Raw genomic sequence first — 22,497 nt, forward strand, 5'->3', positions numbered from 1 at the left:
TGACAAGAGGACAATCCTGCCAGGACAGGAGGAGCCAGAACTACAAAATACACGAACACACACATAGCAGTTAAAATGTTGACTGATATCTTACAAAGGTGCGATTTTATGTAGTTTATTATCTTGACCAAGGTGATCATATGTAGACAGGTTTGCAAACCATATTTTTTAAGGCAGTTAACCATGAAAATAAAACGGAATACACTGACTATATATATTTTTTTAGCATAGTAGCCTACAGCTTAATGTTCAGTGGCATCTGTGACAGCTGACCAGTGCTCTGTTTTGACCGGTCCCAGTCCTGTAGAGGCAGTCTTTCATATAGTTAGCAATAATGTATTAATATTCTCACAATAAATGTTGTTACTTTCATTTTCAAAACTGTAAGAAAGTACATTCGTTAAGCATACTCGTACAAATATAAAGTACTACGGTTTTTTTCTTTCTCGCAGGAAAGCAGCACTACAAAAATATGGTCTTTTACAGCATGATGCATTGTTGTAGATTAAACTACCCAACAGTTTTAATACCTTCTCAAAAGTTCTCAATACCTTAACCTAGGGCTGGGCGATATGGAGCAAAAAATATATCTCGATATATTTTGCTATATCTTGATATACGATATATATCTCGAAATCTTTACAGGAAAAATAACCCCCCAAAAACTACTTTAAAAACAAATATGCCAAATATTACATGTTTAGAGCCCTATGAAATGTTTTATTTTTTTCTTCACCATATGTTTTATTGTTATCTAATTCTGTGTTTAAGCAGGTGTAATTATTTAAATGCATAAAAACAACTTAATTTGTTAAATTTTTTCTTAAGATAGCCTTATGTGAAATGTTTTTTCCCCTCTGAAATTCTGTGTATTCACATTTTTCTGGTTATCAAATGAAGGCATAAAACATTCATTTAATTTATCTTTTAATTATTGAAAATTAAGCAAACTTTATTTTTTTTGGTAAACAAAGGGGATTTACTATGAAAAATAATACATGGAAGATTACTAGACTACTATTCATTTTAATAGTAGTAGTAGTAGTAGGCTATGAACATTCTGCTGAACAATAGGCTAGTAATAGATTTCTGGCATATACTTTTATTTTGACGGGTTTACCGTTACAGTTCTGTGTATGTGACTACAGTCTATGATGTGATATGACGCTAGTTTGACTCAAATCAAATGGTCAGATGCTCATGGAGTGACTCTCAGTGCAGTTCTGGAGATGTTCCTCATGTGTTCACATCCTCATTTAATGAGAGGACAGAAGCTGAAATCAACGCGAGCGTCACGCGCGCTTCCGGGTGTGTAATAAAACGAAGAAGCGCTTCTGCTCCATTCATTAACACAGACACGCAGAACATGCAGGATTCATATTTAAATAGACTTTTCCGGCCTAATATTTACAGATATTCATATCGCGATTTGATGTGAGTGCAATGACCTACTTTTGATTAATTCATTTAAAATTTGACAAATTCCATGACATTCCACGTTAAACTGTAAATTCCGTTTTTATGACTGAATTCCGCGATTACGTCCACGTTTTCTGCATCGCGGAGATCATAGGGCCCTACAGTAGACATCTGTCTGCTGTTTGCCCGACGCCTTAAACCCGAAGTATCTCCATATAATGGAGCCAGTTGTCTTTTTTTGATACTAGTACTGCAGCCTCCGGTCTGGTTGCGGTATATCGATATATACGATATGTCAAAATCCATATCGTGTTTAAAAAATATCTCGATATATTTTAAATATCGAGATATCGCCCACCCCTACCTTAACCCTTAAACAGGCAAGAGTGGAAAATGATAAGCAAAAAATATTTTCATGTCATTTTTTACATCATCTGAGCTTAAAGGGATAGTTCACTTTCAAATTAAATTTTGATATGTTTTAGCTTACCTCAAGGACATCCAAGATGTAGGTTTCTTTGTTTCCTCAGTATTTCCCATTTTGATATTTTTAAGTCCAACCGTTCTTGTCTGTGACTCACATAATGGATGTGGTCACCACCTCAAAGAGCATGCAAAGAGGAGTCAAAATTAAACAATTCCCCATCATAAGTACACATTGATGACCTAATACAAGAAACGAGCGCTTTGTGTAAGAAAACGAACAGTATTTATTAGGGGTGTAACGATTCACTCGTTTTCTCGATGCATCGATTACAAACCCTGTCGATTCATATGCATCGATCTTGAAACATGATTTTTGAATCGTGAATCGCCGATCTCGGACAGTAATCGATTCAAAATGCTAAGAATCGAATGAATCGCGATTTCTATAGCGATTCAATGCTTTCAAAATGTATACACATTAAATTACTACACGCACGAATTAATGGAGACCTTGAAGAGTGTTCGTGAATCGTGCCTCTTATCTGTCCTTCACGCGCTCCACTGTTTACCGCCTGAGACTGTCACAGGATTGCGCTCACGCTCCGTTCGTCTCTGACGCAGCTGACGTGTGATCTAAAGGACTCGTGGCCAGTAATGGTAACGTGAAGTAGTTTTACTTTTCTGTAGTTTGTCAATGGCTCTCTGCATCTTACCGACGGAGTAACCGGAGCCGTCGACAGCTGTATTTATTGCATGGACGGAGCAGAAATGTAAGTGTCTAAATCATATGCACAGTTCCATTGAATGATAAATGTGTTTAAACAATGCAGATGAACCGAATATACGAAGGAAACTGTTAAAATTAACCACAGCATTAACAACGACCTTGAAATAAGAGCGCGAGATTTATCTGATAATATGCATGAAAGTAGCGTTTGTTTCATTAGCAAACAGACATCTGGCACGTTTTCTCTCAGAATCATTCGCTGATGGAGAGGAAAAGTTAAATAGAGATGAAGACGTTTTCACACTGAAAGAGAAGCGATCTCGCTCTCATAGACGTGCCAGGCTATATCTGCAGCTAAACTGAATAAAAGCAGAATGAACTGATGAAACTAAAAAAAAAACACAAACAATTTATGAATGATGCAGTGCTAATTGACATTTATTACAGTACAGAAACTATAAAGTATATTCACTACCTTATTCTGTGCAGAAAATTTAAATAATTGCTAATTAAATGTAGCCTAGTATATAAAACAATCATAAAATTGCCATTAGGAAAAAAATATCGATTACAAATGATTATTGTCCAGCAGTGTATTTGATTTATTACAGTTAATTAAAAGTAATTAAGAAAGATAATTCCTTGTAAAAAATAAAATAAAAATAATAATAATGATTGTATTTGACATTTCTGTCACTTCTGAAATTATGGCTACGCCCCTGGTGTGACAAAATGTTAGCTTATACATAATACTCTTTAAGCTCTTTTTTAAAAACTTGGCTTACATACATTTTTATGTATGCCATGTCGCATCGTTAAACTAGCATTTAACAATGGACAAAAGTTTTTTGTTTTTTTTTTCTAACCTATGGTTCTCTAACCATAAATGCTACTGTAATTTGCCCCCTGACTAAGCATTTAAATAATTTAGTAGAAGCATTTAAATAATCCCGTGAGTGCACTTAAAGAATGCAGAATCGAGTCGTTATAATCGAATCGAATTTAATTGTGAATCGAATCGAATTGAATCGTTCTAAATTTGCAAAAATCGTTCTTGAATCGAATCGAAAACCTATGAATCGTAATCGAATCGAATCGCTGCCTTCCCAAAGATTCACAGCCCTAGTATTTATATATTTTTTACCTTTTGTACACAACCACGTCCAACTGATCTGAGTTCGCGAGTGCTTCCTGATATGACGTGCGTGCGCGCTCTGGCTTTAGTCTGTGCAAGCGCGGAAAGCCCCGGATGTGATGTCTCGCGCATGCACATCACTCATTGTTTACCACACGCTACGCTTTCAATCTGCACTGTCTGAAATATAATGCAGTAATTGTAATAAATTAATGTTTATAATGTACCCTATAATCGTTGCGTTTATAATAAAAATACAACACATTACTCACTCTATTGACAGCGTGCCATTGGGTCCCTCTGGCATTGGACGTCGCCTCCAGTTTATACGTGGCAAACTAAACACAACGTGTAAAACGCTGCGTCTCAACAGCGGAGAAAAATCAGGATCTTCAGTCAGGCAGGCGTGTGATGTGATACTGTCAATGTCCTCTCATCATTTTGTAGTTGTTCCATTCGTGACAACATATGCTCTCTACTTCTGTTGGCATCTCACAACACTTGCTACTAAAACACCACCAATTTTGAAGAGATCTCTGTCTCTGAGGCTTGAAGACAGCGTGCTGCTGCAGCGGATCGCTCCTGAGTACTTGGTCTGTGTATTCTGTTTCAAATAAATATGGTTGTGAAAAAAATTCAACGTTGTCTATGGATATATTGAAATCGTCTTCCATTGCAATTTCCTGTACGTCTAAATATGTTTAGATCTTCACAGTGAAAGGTAATACTTCCGAAATCTGTGTAAACCATAGGCCGTAAGTGTAAACAATGAGTGATGTACACGCGCGAGAGATCGCTTCCGGCGCTTTCTGCGCTTGCGCAGACTAAAGCCAGAGCGCGCGCGCACGTCACATCGGGAAGCACTCGCGAACTCAGATCAGTTGGACGTGGTTGTGTACAAGAGGTAAAAACGATATAAATACTGTTCGTTTTCCTACACAATCCGCTCGTTTCGTGTCTTAGGTCATCAATGTGTACTTACGATGGGGAATTGTTTAATTTTGACTCCTCTGTGCATGCTCTTTGAGGTGGTGACCATAGACATCCATTATGTGAGTCACAGACAAGAACGGTTGGACCTAAAAATATCAAAATGGGAAATACTGAGGAAACAGAGAAACCTACATCTTGGATGTCCTTGAGGTAAGCTAAAACATACCAAAATTTAATTTGAAAATGAACTATCCCTTTAAGTAAAACATATCCAAAAGAATTTTTGAAATTTTTTATATATTTTGGATTTTATGAGTTGTGACTCCCAGGTCACTTTGCCTGATTAGGGTATAAAAAAGGACCAAGTCATTAATCTGTTAACTGTTACTGGCCTACTTGCCACTGCATGCTTAAAACAATTATATCCTATACTTTACCTGATGTAATGTTGACAAATTATATATCATTCAAAAGCTTACGAACTCAATATTCAGTACGATGACATTGTGACAGCAGCAGCACGTAGATAAGACCACAGCCACACCAAACAAGCTCTCATCAAGTAAGCAAGCCAAGTTACCAGATGTGATGTTGGCAGCTGCAAGCAAACGTGTCCCTCAAACAACTGTTGACAAGCTAATCATCAATTTTATATGTGAAAGTGTACAGCCATTTACATTGGTAGAACAGCCAGCTTTCAAAGAATTAATTACCACACTGCAACCTCAAGCCAAAGTCATCTCCAGATCCACCGTCCGTACCAGAATCTGTGATGCTGCTGACGACATGAAGAAGACTTTGATTGCAGAATTGGGTAAAGCCAAATTTGTTGCAACCACCAAAGATTGTTGGTCAGCTCATCAGAAAAGTTACCTTGGTGTAACTTGCCACTGGATTAATGAGGAGACCTTAGAAAGAAGATCTGCAGCACTAGCATGCAAAAGATTAAGGGGGTCTCACACATTTGACGTGATTGCTGGTGCTCTTGATGATGTCCATTGTCAATACAAGATTAGAGACAAAGTAGTAAGGACCACAACCGATAGAGGATCCAACTTCATCAAAGCTTTCCATGTGTTTGGAATGCAGAAAGATGCAGAGGTAGATGACGATGAAGAAGACATGGATGCTCTTGACGCAAGTGACCATATTGAGTATCATGATGCAAGTACAATCCTTGATGAAGACTCTGGTATGGAATATCAACTACCCCCTCATCAACAATGTGCATGTCACTTGCTAAATCTTGTGGCAACAACTGATGCTTCCCTTGCAGAGGCCATGAATGACACCTACAAGAGGCTTTTTCGTGCAACATTTGCTGTTTATTCAATAAATATCACCGGCTAAAAAGTAATTAGTACTCGAGTAGTTTTTGAGAGGGATATCCCTTTAAGTAAAACATATCCAAAAGAATTTTTGAAATTTTTTATATATTTTGGATTTTATGAGTTGTGACTCCCAGGTCACTTTGCCTGATTAGGGTATAAAAAAGGACCAAGTCATTAATCTGTTAACTGTTACTGGCCTACTTGCCACTGCATGCTTAAAACAATTATATCCTATACTTTACCTGATGTAATGTTGACAAATTATATATCATTCAAAAGCTTACGAACTCAATATTCAGCCTGTGAAAACCATTTTGAAATTGGACCTTGCTTTACCATAAAAATGGTACTCTGTTACCCCCCATTTTTTAAATAGGCATTAAAGTGCACTATCCAAACTTAAATTGCTGTAATTTATGAACACTTTGGAATATAAACCTAAGGTTGGTCTCTTTTTAAAGAAGAAAATTAGCAGATTCTGGTGGAATTTTTTCAAGAAATTGAAGTATCAAAAAGTTATAGAAGTTGTAACAACACTGGGTTGTACATATTAATTAACTCAAATGATATAGGGAATTTGGGTAATTAATCAGGAATATGATTCATTTATATATCATATTACAGTTGCATTAAAATTATTGAAGATGAAGAATAGGTCAATTGTATATATTAATAACTCATCACAAGGCACTGTAATTTACTAATTAATATTTCAATATTCTATTCTTCATATCAATTATTGTGATATCTTTTACTAGAAATTAATGTAAATCAAACGTGGTTCGTCCAGCAAACGGCCGTAAGATTTGTTTTATTAATTCTCAGTAACGCTATCACTTCCTATAATTCCAGGACGAATAGTTTCTGGCCATGAAACCCTTCTCCTGTCCTTATAAAATTTATATTACTTAAAAGTAACAGATGAGCTTTGTAGCTAAGATCAGCATTTCATTGACTTCGTAACATGAGCAACTTAGACAGACAATCTGGAGTATATGGAATTTAATAATTGAACTAATAATACATCAACTACGATTAATACAGAGTAAAATACGCGTACAACAATATATACAGTAAACTTTGTACAAGACATAACGAAATCCAAATGAGGGAGAGGGAGAGAAAGAGAATGAGAGAAAAGGCATGATAAATGAGAGAAAAGTTAAAAGTTAAAAGTTGTTGTAAACCAACAGACATTAACCCTTGAGAGACAACATAGAACTCAGATTACAGACAACTTAAGCAGCATTTAATTTTTCATAGAGAATGATACTTGCAAGTGTCTCTGTGTGTGTGCTGGAGGCGCGTATGCGTGTAGCGTGCGTCAATCTGGGCTTTGTCCTCTCTGTGTCCGGGCTGCTGCGGAATCGCGCGATATTTGAAAGTTCAAAGAAAGCAATGTTTCAGAGTTCGTCTTCCTCGTGTGGAGAGGCGAATAGGTGAATAAACTTAGTAAAGAAAATAAACAAAACAACGAAAACGAAAGCTTCCGAAGGAGTCATGAGAATGGCTGTCCTCTTCATCAGTCTCACTGACGTTCTGGTGGGAGACTGTGTATACTGCGAGGTGTTGGTCATCTGTCAGATCCATTCTGCATACCTGGTCTTTGCTCACTGACATGACAGATGTGATGGTGACAAATTTGAAGGGTGCAGTGAACAGAGGTGGAAAGAGTACTGAAAATTTGTACTCAAGTACAAGTACAAGTAGTTGCTAAAATAATACTCAATTACAAGTAAAAGTACTGGTGTTAAAAATCTACTTAAGTAAAAGTACAAAGTATCCCTCTCAAAAACTACTCGAGTACTAATTACTTTTTAGCCGGTGATATTTATTGAATAAACAGCAAATGTTGCACGAAAAAGCCTCTTGTAGGTGTCATTCATGGCCTCTGCAAGGGAAGCATCAGTTGTTGCCACAAGATTTAGCAAGTGACATGCACATTGTTGATGAGGGGGTAGTTGATATTCCATACCAGAGTCTTCATCAAGGATTGTACTTGCATCATGATACTCAATATGGTCACTTGCGTCAAGAGCATCCATGTCTTCTTCATCGTCATCTACCTCTGCATCTTTCTGCATTCCAAACACATGGAAAGCTTTGATGAAGTTGGATCCTCTATCGGTTGTGGTCCTTACTACTTTGTCTCTAATCTTGTATTGACAATGGACATCATCAAGAGCACCAGCAATCACGTCAAATGTGTGAGACCCCCTTAATCTTTTGCATGCTAGTGCTGCAGATCTTCTTTCTAAGGTCTCCTCATTAATCCAGTGGCAAGTTACACCAAGGTAACTTTTCTGATGAGCTGACCAACAATCTTTGGTGGTTGCAACAAATTTGGCTTTACCCAATTCTGCAATCAAAGTCTTCTTCATGTCGTCAGCAGCATCACAGATTCTGGTACGGACGGTGGATCTGGAGATGACTTTGGCTTGAGGTTGCAGTGTGGTAATTAATTCTTTGAAAGCTGGCTGTTCTACCAATGTAAATGGCTGTACACTTTCACATATAAAATTGATGATTAGCTTGTCAACAGTTGTTTGAGGGACACGTTTGCTTGCAGCTGCCAACATCACATCTGGTAACTTGGCTTGCTTACTTGATGAGAGCTTGTTTGGTGTGGCTGTGGTCTTATCTACGTGCTGCTGCTGTCACAATGTCATCGTACTGATCAATCTTTGATGGATGTTTCCTCTGAAAAGATAAAGGAAGTATACAAAGGAAATTATATTACTTCATATCATTTCTTCATATAATTTTTATGGGAATCAAGTTATAAAAATGGTCTATTATTATTATTATTAATGAATTATGATGCAACAGAAATAAGCTTGTTGGGTTTTTTTTAATTATAAACATTTTTTTATAAATATTCTTTTTACATTAAAAAAAGCTGACTGGACAAGAAAGCTTTCCAAAAGTACCCTACTAATATTTCAAAAGTTATCAGTATTTAGCACTGACACATGCGCAATCTAGACAGGCTGTCAATCAGTGCAGTTACAGTGGGTCACGGCAAGAGACTGTTTTTATTAAAGAGTCATTATTAGACCATTTATTATAAGCATAAAACACGGATTCAAAATGAATTAAACAATTTGTTGACAATAACATAAAATTTAACTTTGAGCGCCACTTTACAATGCTAAATCTTTTTTCACGGTCTATGTGCTCGTCACCTATAACGCTGAAGCTCATGCTTCAAGTGATGTTTTTAGTCAAATTATCGCGAGGTCTACCCAACATTAAAAACGAAAACAACTATCACATAAATATAGTTATAAGTCTTCTTACCTTAATGTGTTTTTTGAGATTAGAGTCTGAAGTCTTGTAAGCTGAAATCACTGCAGATGGCAAACAAAGTTTGCATTGCATTTGCACGCTGTCTCCTTTCCTTCCTCTGTATGAGAACAGCTCCTCCAGGTGCGGCCATGGGCACTCGTCATCCGGTATTTATTCGGAATTTTCAATGAATTCAGCATCTCGAATTTCCATGTCCATAACGCCAAAGATATACTTTCTTTGATAACACTAAAATACACCTTCACAGTGAAGGAGGTGCGAGGACGAATGGATCTCCAGAAACTGGGCTTTTTCCCCGGTCCAAATACAAGGGTTTTTATTGGCCCGCCCACGATCAGTTATTTCTATTGGATATCCAAATGCTGGTCAAAGATTTGAATATTAATTTAATTCAAATTGTACAAGTACTTAGTAATGAATGTGATTTTTAAAGTAGCGAAGTACATTACTTAACTTAATTTGTACTTAAGTACAAGGAAAATTACAGACTTAAAAATAAACTCATAAAAGTACAAGTATACGAAAAAACTACTTAATTACAGTAACGTGAGTAGTTGTAATTCGTTACTTCCACCTCTGGCAGTGAACAATGTGTTGTTTGTACTCCCTTCGGGTATCAGTGCAGGTGGAATGGGCTCAATGACAGGTGGTACAAGTTCAAAGTCATTAAAGTCATGGCTCACTAGCCATCCCAGCCCGTAGGCCTTGGGAATGTTATTGTCAGTTGCCGTGCAGTTGTTGCACAGGATGTAGGCTATACAAGATGACACTTCAGTGAGGGGTGTGGCTTCAAGTGTGAGTCCGAGTTCCACACATTCAGGTGAGGAATGGAAGAAACCCAGCGTGTGGTTTAAGGTTTGACCACATTGAAGGTTGAGCTGAACAGCGACCCCTTTGGTGTAAGCTGGTATCACCGTACGCTGTTCGTTGACTAAGGTGCAGAGGCTGGGTGCTGGGGTTCCCGTGACCTCTGTGACCTGACAGTCTGGCTCTGTGGGAGTTCCCATGACCTCTGTGACCTGGCAGTCTGGCTCTGGCAACCTGTGTGGCTGGAGGGAAGGAGGTTCTCGCACTTGAGCAAAGTCTTTTAGTTGTTTGAAGTTCAGAAAAGGGTCAAAGTGGTCTAGCAGGTCTTTGTCGATGAGAAATGCATGAGTGTTCATTGGTGAGACATACATGGGATGTCCTAGACTCATCAGACCGATTGTCAGGTGAATGGAAACAACCTGTTCAAACTGGATGTCATTCTGGCTGTACGACTGTACATTCAGTTCACAAGTTTGAAGTGTAAGAGTTTGATCTTGTCTCTTAGCTTCAAATTGGAGTCTTTTGAAAAGGTGAGATAAGATCACCGTAAGGTTTAATCCTGTGTCGACCAGGTCTTCCATGTTCACTCCTTTTCGGCTCACCCCCTTTTCGACAAGGCTGCCCAGGAATGTTGGCATCAGGGCAGGTGTGACGATCGATGGGTGGTGAGGACCGGTCTTGTGTAGCTCGCTGCGAAGGCAGGTAGTCAAAACAGCATTTTCTGGTACCTTGTGTTTGTGGTACCTGGTGTGAGGACCTGTGCTGTCTCGTTCAGGGTGTGCAGTTGTCAGCTGTGGAGCTTGGGTGATGCTGTCACCTTGTGATGTGACAGTTAGCTCTGTGGTCTGTGGATGACGAGCAGTGTTCTGGGTGCTTGGTTCATACAGATGGCAGTTAGACAGGGTATTGGTTTCAGTTCTTATGCTTAGACATAAGATGTCTGGTTCATCTTCCTTGTCTTCTTTGCGAGTTTTCATGTAGAGAAGCTCTTTCAGCACCCTCAGGATCTCTGCTGTCTCAGACGTGGCTGCACTGTGTTTTTCTGACGTGGGCTCAGGATTGAGCTTACCAGTGTCATGTCGAGAGTGGTTCCACTGCCGGCTGTCGGGGCTTTGTGTTCTGGACGGTGGGGATCGGCTCTTTTTGGGTCGCCGGTCCCAGAGTCGCTCGCTCTGGTGCGTTGGATGAGCACCACCACGATTGTGTTGCCCTCTGCTGGCTTGGAACGGTATTGACTCTCTGTAAAAATATCTGTGACTGTGGTGTTGTAGGGCGCCATCTAGGGTTAACTCCAAGCAGTGCTCAGAGACAGAGACTTTAGGGTTTTTCACAGTCTTTTCACAAATAGTCTTTTGCTTGGTGCAAGCTTTGTGGGCTAAGTTCCGTAACTCTTGTGTAGTTCTGTTACGTGGACACGCTGGGACTCTGAGATGAAAACTCCAACTAGCATGTAGGTTTCGGAGGAACAGAGTTTTTAAGTTGACATCCTGTTCCATACCTGGTTCGTTGCATGCTCCGAAGTAGGCTTTTCGTAGCTGAATACAGAAAGTCTGTGGGTTTTCAAGTCAGCCCTGTTTGAGGTCCATAGCAATAAGCAGCCTATGGTCTGTGTCTGGATCAGAGAATTCAAGAATCAAAGTCTGTAGCAGTTGCTGGTAGTACGCTTAGACAGTCTCTGGTTGACGATTCAGGAAACAATGCACATCATGGCTGGACGTGATTTTTAACAGGTACAATGTCTGTCACGTTGATGACAGTTTGCAAGTGAAAGTCAGTGTCTTGTAAAGAAGCATGAACGTCATGTCCTCCTGCAGGATCTGGCTTGAATGTAGGGATGTTTCTGGCTAGCTTGTCAAGTTCTCTGTGAGCCGTGCAGGGTTTAGTGGCATGCGTTCTCTGGAAGGGTTCTCTCCCCTCCGTTGTTGACAGGTGTTCTTGTAAGCTGGCTGGTGATTTCTTGAGCCGTGAGCTTACACCCCCTTTTTCAGCTCTGGGTTCTTGGCTGAAGGGTTGGAGTGGCGGGCCGTGAGAAACTCTGTGGTGTGTGTTTCTCTGATCCAGCCACTCTGTAATCTGTGAAATTGTCTCAGTTCTGTGTGAACAGTGTCAAGTTCATCTTGGAGCTCGTCTCTCTGCAGAGTAAGCTCGTTGATTTTAGCTCGGGCCGCTTGCAAGTGTGTTTTGCAGGCCCAGGTTTTAGAGTCTCTTTCTTTTAGTTCAGTCTCTGCTCTTTTTAGGAGAGCGTCACCTTGCTGGAGTTTTTTGTTGAGTTCTTTTATGGATTCTCTCTCCAGCTGTTCTCTTTGATCTGTGTCGAGGCGAAGATCTTGCAGGGCATTGTGAAGTCTTTCCACTTCTTTCTGTAGCTCTGGATCTGTGTCGTCCTCTTTCTCGCGCTGGTTTTGGGTCTCGAGGAGGAGCTGATCAAGACGACTCTGGGTTCGGGCCTGGTCCGTCCAGGCCTCCTCCGCTTGAAGCTTAAGCGTTGCTGCTTGCTGTTCAAGGTCGATCTTGCTCCGTTCACTGAGCCATGCCTGGGCGACGAGAATATGAACTAGGCTTCCGAAGATCCTGGCGAGTTCTTTTTAGTAGTCGCTGTAACCCCAATGAGCGGATGGTATTCAACCATCTGGTCCATATGAATGAATCCTGACTCTCTAACACATTCTGCACTCAAAGACCAGAATGTGAGTTAAAGAAAATACAACGGACTTTCGTTTTACGACATCGTCCAACATAACTCACCACCCGGGCGCCACCATGACGGCAACATCCTGGCGTGGATGAGAATTATAACGCCTCTGAGACTATCCAGAAGATACAAGATCGAACTTCAAACGAAAGACAAACACCCGCCCTTTTCACTCACGGCACGACCACACATTCCACAGAACGGACACACACACATTCAGTAACAGGCACGAGCATTTTGGCCAGCCATGGGCCTGTTTCCATAAAACTACCACTAAATGTATTTTTAATGTCTCCCTTTTTGTGCTCAAATGTATGTATGTGGCATAGTAGAATATATAAATGTTACTGTGTGTTTAATCAAACTTTATATGCATGTAGTTAGGAAAAACTCTGTATCTCTGTATATGTGATTTGCAAAATCATAGTTTTTGGTGACTGGATAATCGTAAAGACATGACTGTAACGAATCTTGACAGCAAATTACAAAAAGATGCATTGTTTCAGAGGAACAATCTTGCTTAGGAAAAATGTTTAATTTTGTCATCGCCATAAATTAGACCAGTGGGCGGAAATCAGCAAACAAAGAAGACTTTTCCCGCCTCAGTTTCTTACACTTCATTGGTTCATATGGAAAAATAGGTGTAAACCTACTGTTACATAAAAACAAAGGGAAGCCGGTGTTCTTGGCATTCCGCCAGAGAAAGAGGGGGTTCTCAGCTTTGCAACCGGACTTCAAGAAGTTTCTCAGTTTGTTCTTCTTTACTTTTCGTTTCATTTTAGTTTTCTTCGTTGTCTTCTGATATTTGACTTTGTTCAATTGTCTTCACGAGCCAAACGAACTTAAGTCTAATCATCTTTTGGCAAAGTTTACCTTCGCGTTAACCATCGAGCTCACGCATCATCTGCTTTGGAAAGAACAACGCTGAAGCCGCACCGACGGACAATTTGAACTCAGCTACACACAAGAGCCAGATCAAAGCAAGTACTTTCTTATATCACAACTTCAAATTGCTGTTTAATGTTGTCCAGGCTATTCCATGTTTGTGAAATTATTCAATGACTTGGGGTCTCTTGAAAAGTTAACTGTTTGAATATTGTCACGCTGAGATTTGTCTTCACTCTCTCTCTCTCTCTCTCTCTCCACTTTCTCTCTCATTTCTCATTACTATTCTTGTTCGTTTATCTTGTTTAAATTGTACTGTTTGTTTTGCTATATACTCATATTTACTCCGTGTGAAGTGTAGTTATGTACTCTTTAGTCTGTTTTTATTAAATACCATAATTTGCTTGAATTGAACCGTTCTATTGCTCATCGAGATCGAAGTCCCTGAATCGTGTGATCTAAGCTACAAGCTTTGTTTTCTATAGATTGATTTAAGTAATCTAAATAGTACAGACACAGAAAATATTGTTTTTTTCTGATCAGAAGATTAATATTTCTTGGAGTTCGTAAGAAGGGTATTTTTATTGAATTTTGATAAGGAAGTCCAGCTTCCAGTTCGCGGGACGAACAGATTGTCTAGATTAACTTAAATTAATCCTAGTAAAGGTTACCTTCAACTGATTAAATATTACCTCTTTGGGTAATTTAATATTTGTAAGCAATAAGGACATTATATTCATAGACTCATGAATATTCACTTCATTTGAGTTAATTATTCCCCAGTGATTGTTGCTACATATTTTATGATGGAGTTTAATTTGGGCAGCGTTCAAACTTTGTTTTTGTGAGCAATATTCATTGTCATATTCATGCCTATTTTTGGATGTTAATATTATGTTTGCGCATTTTTGAATTGTGAGTTAATTCGTGCTGCGAGCGAATTCATTCGGCACAAAGCCAGCTGTTCAGCACTAACAGTCTTTAGAAATACCTATAGTCACTGTTATTTTTAATAAAGTTAAACTGCAGTATAATGTTAAAAGTCTCCTGTTAAGAAAGACCAAGATCTCTCTGCAGTGAGAACATTTTAATATGAATAATTAAATCTGAACATGAGCGATGTTCCTCTGATTCAGTTAAAAAAAGGCCTTGTTTATTAAATATCGTTATTGAATTCGTGGTGAACCACAGTGATATTCAAAAATAAACGATAAAAACTCCTGGTCTAAAATTGGCTTTGCTACCCGATTGTAAACCTAAAACATTTAAATCATAAGTGCTATTTGGTTAAATGTTTATGGGAGTCAACAGATGGACAAAACCTGTTGTTAACAGTCGTGTGTTTGTCAGTGAAAGGTTCCTGTCTCACGCGCTGTTTAAGATAGCACCTCAAGGGTCATAAAACCTTTGTCTGTTTGTTATTTGAGATTTTGATGAAGAAAATCAGCCTGACAAACGATCAGATTCTAAGTAATATTGAAATTGGCTGTAATTCCGCTGACTAAACACCAGAGGGGGGGGGGGGTCCTTTGTTTAGAAGTTTCAAGTTGCCCTGTCTTCTGATTCCAGCTTGCATGAGTGCCATCTCGTGGCCGTTTCAGATAAGGCGCTCTAATTACTAATCTCTATTTCCCTGCGATTTATTGAATTAGCTGTCTAAATTCTCAATAATTATTTGCATTTACAGCTTTGCTCGTGCGAATATTTCAGTATTAGACTTTCTTTTTTTTTTTTTTGCCTGCCTTTGTTCACATTTACTTTGAATTTGGTTCAAACATGATTTGAATTAGAATTTAATTGTTTAATAGTGAAAATTAAGTGTCTCAGGCCAACCACTGATTAACCCACTTAGAAGGAAGTAAGCCATCTAGTGGCAGTCACCTGTTAAGTCAGATCACAGCCTGCAGCTCTCTGATCTCTCTCTTTTAAATTCTGTTCTGAATTGCATATGTCTACTTTTACCCAGTTTGATTAATTTCATAATTATTAATGATTCCTTACTGTTACCATTGGTTATTATAGGATATTATTCAGATTTTCATTTTAATTCTTCTTACATGCTTATTTTAAATTTCAATTTAAACCAGTTTTGAACTTTTAATTTGAATTAAGTTTTCTGCTCACCAGGTTAAGCAGGTTAAGAGGGAGTACGCCCCCTTGTGGTCAAAACCAGATACTACTTCTCCCGTGTTTCATTCCTGACTTTTCCTTCTCTCTTTTGGCTTAGGTTATTTTTATAATTACCATCATCATAATTCCTTTTCGTTGTTTTATCATTATTAGGTAAAGCTGTTACCTCTCATTTCTACATATATATATATATATATATATATTTACTCAGTTGATGATTAAACAAAACAAACCTTAATTCAGTTTAAGTTTCCTTTGTTCATCCTTTGTGTATTTGATTTGTAGAACTCCCTTGGTGATTGGACAGTCATCTCAGGTTTCCAGTGAGCAAGGGGGCCGACTAGCGTTACCAACACTGGCTGTGAGTGAAACTCGGTTCCTCTTATCTCTGTCCGTTGCGGCACGCAGTGGAAGACATCAGCAATTTGGCACTCCAACGGTAGTCAATCAGTCCAGCCGACACACGACGCAATCTCTGGGACTAGTACCTAAACCTGGGCCTAAATCGGGGCCACTCTCTTTTTAAGAGAGGGTTCTGGGGAACAGCCCAATTTTGTAGTGCTGTCTGGCGGTTGACATCTTGGTGTTGCCCGGTTGTGTTAAAAGTCCCAAGCTGTTTGAGAGGGCGCAGCGCCAGAGTAACGGAGGGCCAGGGACACTGCGGTTGAGTGTTTGGGAGCGCTAGGGAGGCTGACCGTGCCGCTGGTTTCCACCAGGTGAACCAAATTTGATAAAACCTATCCATTTATTATAAGGCACAGAATATTAGATATTCCCCCAGATATATGTTAAGTGTTTGGTCCATTTTCCTCTCTAAGCCACACCCTTTTCCTAGGTCTCTTATTCCCATAGCCACACCTACTGTAGGCCCTAGCAGAAACTCTTGCGAAAAGTAGTAGGCTTAGTCCCTTTTATTCTTTACCTAACACTTCCAGCGTTCTTATTCAGTCCATTTCATTGCAGACCAATCTATTTGGTGTTTTGGTTTTCACTGTGCTCTTTCCCATCTTCACCTTTTTGCATGCTGTTGTGATTTGGTTTCTTACAGTTCACCGAGAGACCCCAAGGAGAGCTAAGTAGTAGAGCGACAACCGAGCAGCCGGTGTCACCAGGTGACCCACGAGGCTACCCCCTGTAAAGTCTCTATTTTGGGCCGACCCTTAATTGGACCCGCCTAACTGTCTGCATCAGTTAGCCGAAATTCGTATAGACGGCATAGCCCGTACGATAGCTCGTTAACCTGAGAACAAACTTGCATTGGCCTCTTTGTGTGTGTGCTGTGCTTCTCTCGTCCGCAGTCAGCCAGGATGTCGCGGTCATCCAGTCCCGCAGTCCCTTGGGATCAGCTAACGACATGGCTGGAGACGATGACGACCTCCTTCCTGCCCAAGGACACCTGTGACCTGCAGCACTTGAGCCAGAGACAACTGGACACTGAGATGGACCAGCTGATGGCAAACGATCTGACGCAGAGTTACACGCACAAAGAACTCGCCAGGATCACAGGGACCTTGGCTCACCTCCTCATCGCCCAGGCACGGATCAGCGAAAAGAGCAACCACGAGCTGGAGCAGGAAGCCACGGCTCTAAGACTTCAAGCAGAGGACGCCCTAAAGCATCAGGCCCACACCCAGAGTCGTCTAGATCAGCTGCTTCTCGAGACCCAAGACCAGCACGAGAAAGAGAACGCCACAGATCCAGAGCTACAGAAAGAAGTGGAAAGACTTCAAAATGCCCTGGAGAATCTTCGTCTGGACACAGACAAAAGAGAACATTTGGAGAGAGAAGCCCGAGAGGGACTCGAGGCAAAGCTCCGACAAGGTGAAGCCCTCCTTGAAAGGGCTGAAATCGAACTGAAAGAAAGAGATGCTAAAGCTAAGGCCTATGAAAATCACCTGAAAATGTCCAGAGCTGAAATCCATGACCTTAACGCAGCGTAAAGACTTTCTAATAGATAAACTTGACATGGTTCCCAGAGAACTGAAACATTCTTATAAACTGCAAAGTGAACAGAAAGAGGAAACACACTCCACAGAGTTTCCCCTGGCCAGTGAACCCCAGCCTTTCAGCCAAGAACTTCGAGCTGAAAAAGGGGGTGAAAGCCTGCTTCTCAATGTCACCAGCCAGCCTCCACGAACCCCTGTCAGCAGTAGGGGAGGGAAAACCCTTCCAGAAAGTCCGGGTCACCGGCCACGGACACATAACTCCCAAAGAACTGGACAAGCTGGCTAGAAACATCCCTACGTTCAACCCAGATCCTGCAGGAGGCCACGACATTCACGCTTACTTACAAGATATAGACTTTCACTTACAAACTGTCACCAACGTAACCACTCGGGACAAGCTATACCTGCTCAGAATTACGTCCAGTCGTGAGGTACGCAGTTTCTTAGACCGTCAACCAGAGACTGTCAAAACAGACTACCAGCAACTGCGAAAAGCTTTGGTGCCTGAATTCTCTGATCCAGAATCAGACCAAGGGCTAGTAACCGCAATGGACCTCAAGCAAGGTCGACTTGAAACCCCACCAAATTTCTATAACCGACTGCGACGTGCCTACTTCGGAGCAAGAAATGAACCAGGCATGGAGGAAGACGTTAACTTCCGAACTTTGTTTCTTCGAAACCTCCATCCTACTGTCAGCCACCATTTGGGAGTGTTAGCGTGCCCGCGTAGCATGTCAACGCAACAGTTACGTGATTTAGCACATAAGGCTTACACCAAACAAAAGACTGTGTCAAAAAAAGACTGTAAAACACCCAACTATTTGCCCTGTCTCTGAGTCCTCTTCAGAGTTGACCCTAGAGGGCGCCCAACAGCACCACAGTTATAGACCCAGCAACTGAGAGTCAAGACCGTTCCAAGCCAGCAGAGGGCAGCGCGGTCGCGGTGGTGGTGCCCGTCCGAGGCACCAGAATGACCGCTCTGGAGTATCCTGGGACCGGCCTCGCCCCTCCCACAACCAAAAGGGGGGGGCCACCTGGGAAGCCGGCCGGCGACCCAGAAATAGCCGACCTCCAGTCTCCAGAACACCAAGCCCAGGAAGCCGGGAGGGGGAACACTCTCGACGTGATGCTTGGAAACTCAAGGCTGAACCCACATCTAACAAGGAAAGTGCAGCCATGTCCGAAGCTGCAGAACTTCTGAGTATACTGAGAGAGTTCCTTCAAAAGAAACCTCACAAGGAAGACCAGAAGGATAAACCAGACACCGCATGACCAAACCTTATGCCTGAAACCAACACCACTCCCCACATCTCCGCAACGGAACCAAGCACACAGAACACTGTTTTTCAACCACTAACTAACGAACTAGCTGTTGCATCATCAAACAATAGCAACACCCACTCAGTCCAGCTGACGCCTGCAGCCCCTGACCAAGAAAGCATCATCCCACGCACTGACATGCCAGAAAGTGCTGTTTTGGTCATCTGTACCCACAACGCAACACACAAAACATACCCTAACTGCTTATCGATCAACACACAAGCCCCAACACCAAAACTCCTGGAGAACCTAATCGAGAAGGGAGTGGCTCGGAAACTCTACCTAACCATCACTTTAGAAAAGGAAACGAGACTCGAAGCCCTTGTGGACACAGGTTTAGACCTCACGTTGATTTGGGCTCAACTATTTGATAAGCTCAAATTTGAAGCTCAGAGACAGAATCGAACTCTTAATTTCCACACTTGCGAACTGAATGTGCAGTCATACAGCCAAAATGACATCCAGCTCAGAAATGTAGCTCCCATCCACCTGACGATCGGTCTTATGAGTCTAGTACATCCTATTTATGTCTCACCAATGAACAATTATTAATTTCTCATCGGGAAAGACCTGCTAGATCGCTTTGATCGCCTTTACTAGACTTCAAACAGCTCAAAGTCTGGGCTCAAGTGCGAGAACCTCTTCCCCTCCAGCCACACAGGTCGCTGGTACCAGACTGTCAGGTCACAGAGGTCACAGGAATTCCCACGGTGCCAGACTGTCAGGTCACAGAGGTCACAGGAATTCCCACAGAGCCAGACTATCAGGTCACAGAGGTCACGGGAACCCCAGCAGCCAGCCATGGGTACCCAGCCTCAACAACGAACCAAGGCTCAAGCTCAATCCTCTGCACCTTCAAGGCCACCAAAGACTCTGATACCTACTGCCCCAAGGTCAAGACCGAACTCCAGCTGCATGATATAACCACAGCGGACAGTATTCTGGCCATATGGGCAGACAACTCAGCCATTAGTCTCTCACTATACAATGCAATCATTGAGAAGACACCTGACCTCCCTTATACCAGCAAGCGCACACGTTTCCCTTTGAACTCACACCCATCCTCTATGGTGTCTGCCAGAGGAATCTGCGTTTTGCACGTGAAATGGAATTACCGATGCCTGACTCATTATTTCCTGGTCCTTCCGGACCTGCCCCACGATGTTTACATTGGAGCAGACCTCTTGATTCGCCTCAAGGCTCATGTGGACATTTTTAATGAAGTTGTATGGGCCCCATTGACTTTGCAGCCACACGTTTCCATCAACCATGACAACCTCATGTCAGGGCAGACCATTCCAGAAGTCTGCATCTTAGTTATCGAACAGGAAACGGTGGTACCAGCTTACACCAAAGGGGTCGCTATTCGGCTCAACATGCGATGGGGTCAAACCTTAAACCACACGCTGGGTTTCTTCCAACCCTCACCTGAATTAGTGGAACTCGGACTCACACTGGAAGCCACACCCCTCACTGAAGTGTCATCTCGTGTAGTATACATCCTGTTCAACAACTGCACGGCAACTAACATCAACATTCCCAAGGCCTACCGGCTGGGATGGCTAGTGAGCCATGACTTTCATGACTTTGAACTTGTACTACCCGTCATTGGGCCCATTCCACCTGCACTGATACCCGAAGGGAGTACAGACAACACATTGTTCACTGCACCCTTCAAACTCATCACCATCACATCTGTCATGTCGGTGTCCAAAAACCAGGTGTGCAGAACAGAGCTGACCGAGGACCAACACCTCACAATATACACAGTCTCCCACCAGAACATCGGTGAGGCTAATGAACCTACTACACCTCTCAATACCAAACCGACTGATGACACACCGACGGAGGAGCCTTACCCAGGTTTTGAATCTCAAGTGCAGCAAATTCTACAAGACGCTAATGTACTTCAGAGCGATACGGATCGTCAAGGACTCAGACAAGTTCTGTATAAGTTCAAAGAATCCTTTGCCAAAGACTCTTTAGACTGTGGTCTCACCAACCTCCACACGGTGCGCATCCCTACGCACCCTGATGCTCCTCCCACTTTTGTCAAACAGTACAAGATTCCCATCGCCTCACACGAACCAGTGCAGGAGATTATTGAATCTATGCTTGAGAAGGGTGTCATCCGTCCATGCAACAGCACCTACTCAGCCCCCATCTGGCCCGTCCTCAAACCTAACGGCAAATGGCGACCCACCATTGACTACAGGAAACTGAATCAACAGGTGCCATTGTCACGATGGCCCATGACCCAGCTAGAACAAGAAATCCCCCGAATCAGAGGAGCCACAATCTTCTCTACACTTGATGTGGCCTCTGGATTCTGGACCATTCCGGTGCACCCGGAAGACCAACACAAGTTGGCATTCACATTTGGCAACCGACAGTTCACCTTCAACAGGTGTCCGTTCAGTTACGCCAACTCACCAGCTGAATTCAACATCTTTCTGAACAAAGCCTGCCCAGACGCTAGAATGAGAGGTAACCTGATCTATGTAGATGATGTTCTCATGAAGAGCACAATGGTGGCCGACCACCTGAAAGAAATAGACTATGTTTTGAACCAATTGTCCACCGCCGGAGCCAAGATCGCCCTCCACAAAGGACAGTGGTGCCGAACTAAGGTTAACTACGTGGGCCTGCTCATCGGATCCCAAGGCATTGAACCTCAGTCAAACCGCATTCATGCCATTCAAAACATCAAGCCTCCCACTACCGTCTCTGAGCTGCGGAGTTTTCTAGGGGTATGCAATTACTCTCGACAGTTCATCGAAAACTACTCAGACATTGCCAGACCTTTGACAGCTCTGCTAAAAAAAGACTGCCCTTTCGTCTGGTCGAAGGCTCAAGAACACGCCATGAAAGAACTAAAAAGACATTTATGCACAGCTCCATATCGTTCAACTTCAAACGAAAGACAAACACCCGCCCTTTTCACTCACGGCGCGACCACACATTCCACAGAAAGGACACACACACATTCAGTAACAGGCACAAGCATTTTGGCCAGCCATGGGCCTGTTTCCATAAAACTACCACTAAATGTATTTTTAATGTCTCCCTTTTTGTGCTCAAATGTATGTATGTGGCATAGTGGGATATATAAATGTTACTGTGTGTTTAATCAAACTTTATATGCATGTAGTTAGGAAAAACTCTCTATCTCTGTATATGTGATTTGCAAAATCATAGTTTTTGGTGTCTGGATAATCGTAAAAACATGACTGTAACGAATCTTGACAGCAAATTACAAAAAGATGCATTGTTTCAGAGGAACAATCTTGCTTAGGAAAAATGTTTAATTTTGTCATCGCCATAAATTAGACCAGTGGGCGGAAATCAGCAAACAAAGAAGACTTTTCCCGCCTCAGTTTCTTACACTTCATTGGTTCATATGGAAAAATAGGTGTAAACCTACTGTTACATAAAAA

The 22,497-nt window shown here is 41.6% G+C and overlaps 1 pseudogene; it reads left to right on the top strand.

Moving 5' to 3' along the window:
• Positions 1-17,057: 17,057 nt before the first annotated feature.
• Positions 17,058-18,999, top strand: LOC132116588 (uncharacterized; annotated as a pseudogene).
• The last annotated feature ends 3,498 nt before the right edge of the window (positions 19,000-22,497 follow it).

The sequence above is a fragment of the Carassius carassius genome, chromosome 36, assembly GCF_963082965.1.
Source record: "Carassius carassius chromosome 36, fCarCar2.1, whole genome shotgun sequence".
Lineage (NCBI taxonomy): Eukaryota > Metazoa > Chordata > Actinopteri > Cypriniformes > Cyprinidae > Carassius > Carassius carassius.